Source organism: Nannospalax galili, unplaced genomic scaffold (genome assembly GCF_000622305.1).
Source record: "Nannospalax galili isolate Female #2095 unplaced genomic scaffold, S.galili_v1.0 scaffold189, whole genome shotgun sequence".
Classification (NCBI taxonomy): domain Eukaryota; kingdom Metazoa; phylum Chordata; class Mammalia; order Rodentia; family Spalacidae; genus Nannospalax; species Nannospalax galili.
The window spans coordinates 3,886,031-3,894,009 of record NW_008360331.1 but is presented as its reverse complement, the minus strand read 5'-3'; positions in this window follow the sequence as shown (position 1 = coordinate 3,894,009).

Sequence of the window (7,979 nt, the reverse complement as noted above, 5' to 3'; positions counted from 1 at the left end):
TCAAGAAATATATATCTAGGTAAGGTTTATCTGAAAACAACTGATCTTTGCCCAAGATTTATCTACATGACACACAGTAATTAAAAGTAGCAGACTGGTAGAACTAAACTTCTTGGATGTTTAACAGACGTACTTTGAGACCTATAATAATTTGGTCAGAGGGACATAAAGAACGGTTTTTGCTCCTTTCCCTCCTAGGTTGACTAGTTCCAGGGGACTATGAGTGTCTCTCAAAATGTCCTCTAATTGTGGTGGGTCACCTGTCCTCTTGATCAAGGAGGCTGAGGAGACCCCACCAGATGGACTTGAACCAGTGACCAGTCTACAAAGAGGAGGGTCAACACAGAGGAATCATTTCCTCCATGATTCCAAGTGAAGCCAACCATGGTCGAGCAGGACCTTTCACTTATCTTCACATAGGTGGAACTGGTAAAAGAAAGGAGCCAGGGGCTCCTCCCAAGCCCATGTGACCCATGAGGAACAGATCCTCAAATGACCTTAAGAGTAAAAATAAATTGGTTTATCTTGGCCAACTGTATGGCCTTAAACACCCAAAAGGAAAGTATAACCAAAGATTAAAGGGGCCAATATAATCACTTGAGAGTCCATATGCATAGCTAAAGGCTACATAACAAGCAACAATGCTAGATGGGAGATATCTTCTTTTGAGTTGTTGGCTAGGGTGGCCAAAGGGACTCTCATATAGTAACCTAGCATAGAACTGGAAAATGAACAGCAGACCCCAACCTTATCTAAAGGAATATTGACAATTGATTGCTGCTAGATGAGTAACAGCTGACCCTCCTAAAACAAAGACCTCTAGATAGGCTGACTAGATCCACCAGAAGGGCAAGTAGTGGGGAATGGCTGGGGTGCTGACAACACAGCAGACAGTAACAGGGATATCAGAGTATAAAGGCTCTAGTGGGAGAAGGGAGGCTATGGGAGGGTGCCACCTAAGAAGTGGGTGTATAGTTAAATAAGATGGTTTGGGATGTTCTGTGTGATACGCACACACACATACACACACACACACACACACACACACACACGCACACACACAAAATCAAAAAATTAAAAAAAATGTATCATATTTGAGGAGGAAGCATGGAAATTTATGTCATGCAAATTAGTGGAGGTGATAAACATTACCACTGAAATCTACCCGATGACTTTATAGACATACACAGGCGCCAAGGATCCAAGTGCAACTGATTATGACTAGCAATAATCAGATGCATACAGATTAGAGATGCATGTGCCAGCATCTCGGTGTTAGTAGCAAAAACAATGAGTCTTTCTGCAAGGAACAATATGTCAATATATTCTAAAATGAAATGGAGGCTTAAATCTCATTCAATGTTATGTCTTACAGGGTCTATACTGAATTCAATGTTTTATAACTGTACTAATTCAACTGTGAACCTAAAAATTTACAGCCACTTTTGAAAGAGACATATCCTTACTCTGGAGTGTGTCACTGAATATGTTAAAGATGTAATAAAATGCTTCTTCTAATCATATGGTTCTTAAATTTTTTTTAATTAAAAAAATTCTTCAAAGCATAAAAATTTGCTCCTTAATAATTAATAGATGTGAAAAATATTACCATTGAAATCTACCTGATGACTTTATATCCATGCTCATATGCCGGGGAGCTCAGAAAGCAACCAACTGTGACTAGTAATAATCAGATATAGAGAGATTGGAATGTGTATCTTAATGTCAATTGCATTAAAAATGAATTTTTCTGCATGAAACTGTGTACTTTAATAATGAAATGGCGATCTTTTTTAAAGTTTACGTGGAAACATTTGGAATTTTTGCCTGGAAAAGCAGTTGAGTGCTTAGAGTTTGTTGCTGTGGAGCTTGGAACAGTTTTGCTGAAAGAGTTGTGGACAATGGAGGTCTGGCTTGTGAAGCTTCAAAGGGAAGCAGAGATTATCAGGGCTGTTTGTGTGATATTTTGAATTGAGAATCTGTGGGTTCTGATTGGCTAGGGCTGAAGAATCAGCTGTGATTAAGAAGAGACCAGAACCTGAAGTAAAACCTTTGCTTTACTGGAACAATTGATGCTGTTTAGCTGGGGCTGAAAAATCAGTTGTAAGTAACAAGAGACCAGCATCACTGTGACAAAATCTTCTGCGAAGTATTTCCTCAGGGTCAGCACACAGAAGCTCAACTCTCCATCTCAAGCTGGAAGCAGGACTTGGTAATGTGTAAGGGTCTCCTGCATGGTTCTGGTGTTGAAAGCATAAAGGGGTCACAGAGAGCAGCCTAAGCTTGGCATCTTGAGAGGCCAGGAAAAGTTATTGGTGAAAGTGCAACCTCAGTTGCAGTGAAGACCTTAGGACTGAAAAGGTCATGGAGAGAAATCATGAGTGAATCCCAGATAGGCAGTTTTGAACTACTTTGCTGGACTTGGGTTTTGCTTAGGTGTGCCCAATTCTTCCCTTTTGAAATAAGACAGTACTTGTTTTAGATTTTACAGGAGTCCATGATTAACAGACTTTTAAAAGAGACTATGGACTTTTAAGTGTTTGGATTTTTTAAGGATTGTGGGATTTTAAGGTTGTGCTGTCTTATGTTATGATATTGTTAACATCATATCTTGGGGACAAGAGATGGATTTAATAGTGATGTGTTTGTGTGTCAAGCTGACAAGAGGTAAATTGTGCTGGACAGCTTTAGTTGTCAGCTTGACACACCTGGGTAGAAGGAGCCTCAGTTGGGGAATTTCCTCCATTGAACTGGCCTGTGGTCATGCCTGTGGAGTATTTTCCTGATTGTTGAGTGATGTGGGAGAGCCCAGCCCACTGTGGGCGGTGCTACCCCTGGGCAGGTCATTTTGTATCGTATAAGAAAGGCTTAGCATGGGCCAGGGGAGCAAGCTAGTAAACTGCATTCCTCCATGGACTGTGCTTCAGCTCCTGCCTCTAGGTTCCTGTTCTGAGTTCCTACTTTGGGCTCCCATATGAACTATAACCCAGGAGATGTAAGCTAAATAAACCCTTTCCTTCCCAAGTTGGTATTGGTCAGAGTGTTTTATCACAGCAGTGGAGAACCAAACTAGAACACATAGAGAAAAAGAAAAAAAGGAGCCTTTCATTCTTTCATTGCTCACCAAACTCCTAGTCCCAGGTTTGAGAAGTGGCCAAGAGAGTTAAGGCAATTTCATGCCAAGTGGGCTTCATACTCACCCACTTACAGGCTGGAGTTGACACTTGAAAAAAATGAGAGAAAAGTTGGAAAAAATTAACTATTGACTACATAATATGACTAGTTGACCCAGTGACTAAGTAACCAATTTGCTTTATTTCTGGAAGAAATCCAGCATTTGATAATTAGAGTTTCTTTAAAAGTTGACTTTGTGAAAGTAGGTCACCACCCTTGGACTCTGTCTCCCTTTGTAAAAGAAGCATTCTAGTGTTTGAAGCACGTGGAATCCCATAAGAGGCACAGATTTCCCTGTTGTGCTCTGAATATGAAATGTTCTCCACAGCCTTCTATGCTGAAGTCTTGGTCCCCAGGTGGTAGCACTGTTTTTGGAGGTGCTGGAAGCTTTAGGAGGTGGTGCCTAGTGAGAGGGAGCAGGTCCCTGGGGCATGGCTTTGAAGGATGTATCCTGCTCTGGGCCCTTCCTCTCCTGGATGCTTCCTGGTCGCCATGAGGTGAGCACCCTTGTCTTCCATAAGCTCTTATGTCTGTGATGTCTGCCTTAGCATGGTCCAGAAGTGGAGCAGCATCTGATCAGGGTTGAAACTTCCGAAGTTACAAACCAAAAGCAATCTTTCATCTCCCCCTTTTTCTCAGACATTTAATCATAGCAGAAAAATATCTAATTTATATATTTCCTAATGCTCATTTACTTTGGGGGTCTTAGGTCTCCTTGCATATGGCAATCTTGTTAAAAAAATGTATCATATCTGTACAAGAGATCCCTTGGTAAAGCCATATAGCCAGAGAGGGCATCAGATTCCCGGGAACTTAAGTTACAGATGGTTGTTAGCAGTCATGTGAGTGCTAGGAACTGAACCTGTGTCCTCTGCAAGAGCAGCCAGTGCTCTTAAATGCTGAGCCATTTCTCCAGACCTGGTTGGTTGGTTGGTTGGTTCGTTGGTTGGTTGGTTTATTTATTTATTTATTTAATTTATTATTTATTTATTTATTTATTTATTTATTTATGTCTTTTTGACAGAGAGCCTTCCTGTAGCCCCAGCTTGTCTGGAATTCTCTATGTAGACCAGGCTGACCTGGATCTCACAGAATCTTCCTGCCTCTCCCTCCTGAGATCTGGGATTAATGGTGTGTGCCATCATGCCCAGCTCAGTTTTCTTTTGAGGCAAACTGGGTACCATATACTCATTCCCACACTGACTTGTACCTTTCTGGATTTCTGGGGTACTCAGCTTGAAAGCCCCAGGCTTTCCCAGAGGAATGGCTGTTTTCTGCAGGGCCTCATGCTGTAGGCCTTTCTCATTTACTTCCATCCCTTTTCAAAGATGGCCTTGCTTGCTGCCAGGCCCTCAGTGCTCTTCATATTGGGCAGCAATGAATGATTTCCACCCACTGCATGTTTTAGCATATACTGTAACTCCTGCTAAGATGTTAGATTGCTTATATTTTTATTTCATTTGAATAAACAAATGGGTTATCTGGAAAGGTAGAACCGTGAACTGCAACAAACACATATGAAGCATACTTTAAACAAAAGTCTGCTCAAATACCTAAAACTCATTTTCTTGTTGTTGCTTTCTGAGACAGGGGCTCATGGAGCCCAGACTGACCTCAGACTTGCTCTGTAAATCTGCCTAATCCTGAACTCATCTTGTTGCCTTTCCTGCTTGAGTCCTGGGATTTCGGGCATGTGCTATTGATCACTTATTTTGTGACCATGTATGTTTTCTTTTATCTCTTAATTTGAGAAATCATGATTTTAACACCCTGAGATTTTTTGAAATAAAGAATAATGGAAAATGAATACAATAGTTCCTGTTTGTTCATGGGGGACACTGTCTAAGATGCCTGTTAGATGCCTGAAAACTTGCAGAGTAGCAAATACTACATATACTTTTTTTCCCTATACATACATATGAGAAAATTTAACTTGCTAAATAGGAATAGCAACCCAACAACAGTAATAATAACAGAAAAGAATAATTGAGCAATATATTGAAGTAAATATGGTAACAGTATTTCTCATACTCCTATCACATTAAGATACTCATTTCAGGTTTGACTTCGACTGTAGGTAAGTGAAATGACAGAAAGTGAGCCTCAGATGTGGCATGGCCATTGTACTATTCTGTATGTACTACAGGCCAGTCTTCAGGATTTGATGGGTTCCAGGGGGCTATGCATATTTTCCCCATTAACTTCAGTAAAGATAAGGGAAAAATCAAATTGCCTTAAATAAAAAGGACACAGAGATCCAGGGAAGTCTTTACTAATGTCAGAAAGATGGACTAGCAGGAGGGAATCAGAATCCAGTTCTTACACAGTTGATAGGAAAAAAAAAAAGAACATCAGCAGCTTTAAATACTTACTGTAAATCTTGGGAACTACACTCCCCTTCTCTCCTCCATTCCTCCTTTTCAGCTACCTGTCTAATTTGCTTTTAAGTCTAACTCAAAATTCACCTTCTTGTAGGAAAATATGCGATTACCTTACTCAAAGTTTCTTCAACCTGACATCACCCTTCAGGAAAACTTTTCAGTATGTTCATCTTTAACACACTTTGTTTATTTCAAAAGAAAATGACTGTGTGGAGATAGTCTTATTTTTCTCTGTAAATACACATGCTCTGTTTTCTTTTTGTGACCCTCAATGGAATCTCAGAGACTGTAGATACAGAAATCCATTTGATTTCTCCTGGTCTCATCTTGTTTTCTCTAGCTTCTCTGTGCCACTTTAGCCTGAAACAAACATGTACTGGAGGTTACATCTTCAGAGCCAATTGCAATAGATAAGTTCATCTGGTCTTCTGGAGGATTTAGACAATAGTAGGTTTTTACTTCTACTACACTGAGACCAAATATATTCAAGGAAATAGTCTAGGGCTATGGAAACCTCTATGGTTGTAAAGGCAGAAAAATCCTAGGATGATACAAAGTTTTAAAAAGCAGGAGGGAAACAGTATCCAATTTAGATCAGCCTCCTGTCTCTGCTCTTTATATTCCTTCTGTGAATTCAGGAAAATGAGCTCCAGATTAAATTGTGGTGTGGGTGTGTGCCTGTTTAGATGTGTGTTCAGAGATCTCCTAAATGTTTTTGCACATCAATAATTCCTACAATACTCTGAATGACTCAGTGCTTTCTGGAACAGTCCAACGTGCTCTTTGGGAGTTCATGTCTCCCTGATGGAATCTGAGTCACCCTGACATTTATAGAGAATGGTTTGATTCTATACTGATGCCTTGTACATACAGTGTGTTTTTCTAGATATTGTTGCCTTGAAATGTGACTTGCAAAACTATTTTGGAAAGAGGCTTTTAGGCAAGGCTCAAGATTGAAGGATGCCCTAATCCTTAGCACTCCTCCTTCTTCTCACCTCTGCTTGACCCTCACAAGGTATTTTGATGGTTAAGAATGAGCTGACACAAAATCAGAACAAGTAAGGTCCAGGATCTCTATCGTCTATACTAGCTGTGGCATAAAGCTGTCTCTTTCTTAGAGCTGTTCAAAGTAAAAGACGTTCTAACTTAAATATCTTCCTGAAAGGACCCAACTCTTGAATGCTCATGGCCGAGGAGCTGTTTCTACACTCTGAGATAGATGGAAGACACAAGATGGTGTGCAGCAAAGAGGTCCCTACTCTTGATCTCTTATTCCCCGCTATCCCTCAGGATGGAAGTCTCAAGGCAGCAACTTCAGCTGTACTGAGAAATTATGAAAGGTGATCAGTGTTAACAGGATTAATTTGTTTTTCTTTCCATTAATTTTTAGTAGCACATTGTTTCAAAGGATGTGACTGATAGAAATATATTCCTGAGTAAAGACTGTGTGCTAGATTTTCAGTACAAAATCAGGAATGGTGGCCCTGTGGACTAGAAAACCGTACACATGGAGCCAGGACTCTAGAGGAAGTGCAGAAGGGTTGCAAGCTGAGGTAGAGAAGAGAAAGACAGAAGAAGAAGGATGCCAGAGAGGAAAGACCTGCAGGGTCCTTATCCTACACAGACTGAACCCACTTACCTCATCTCATTTTGTCATTAGGAAACACTTGGCCATTTCTGGGGTCACATTTGATTTTTACAATTTGTGGAAGTGGTGCGTGGTGCTGGCGTCTAGTGAGCAGAACCTGGAATGTGGTGACAGCAGAGAGCTTATCTAGCCCAGACTGACAATAATGTGGCCTAGAAATCTCTAAATCAAAACGGGGAAAGCAGACATTGTTTATGTCACTTAAAACATATTTATTTTATTTATGTGTCTGTGTTTGCCATGTATTTGCAAGTGCCTGTGGATGCCAGAAGAGGGTGTCAGATCCCCTGGAGCTGGAATTACAGGTACCTGTGAGCCACACGACATGGGTGCTAGGAACTGAACAGCCTCTGGTGTGTGCACTCTCCTTCCTTATTTGAGATAGGGTCTTCCTTTGTCATTTGCATTGGTCAGGTACCTGACCTCTTAACTTCCAGGGCTTCTCTCTCTGCCTGTTATGGCTTCCTCTGGAAGAGCAGTAAGTGCTCTTAACCACTGAGCTATCTCTCCAGCCCAGGAAAAGTAGACTTTTATTGTAGCCACACATGCACATGACCAGCAAGTAGATTTTTAAAAATTTCTTAAAATTTAATTACCACATGAATAGAAGAAGCATTTCATTACAGCTTTAACATATTCAGTAACGCATTCTAGAGCAAGATGCATCTCTTTCCAAAGTGGCTGTAAAGTTTTAGGTTCACAGTTGAATTAATACAGTTATACAATATTGAACTCAGTATAAACCCTGTAAGACATGAAATTGATTGCATTTTTAC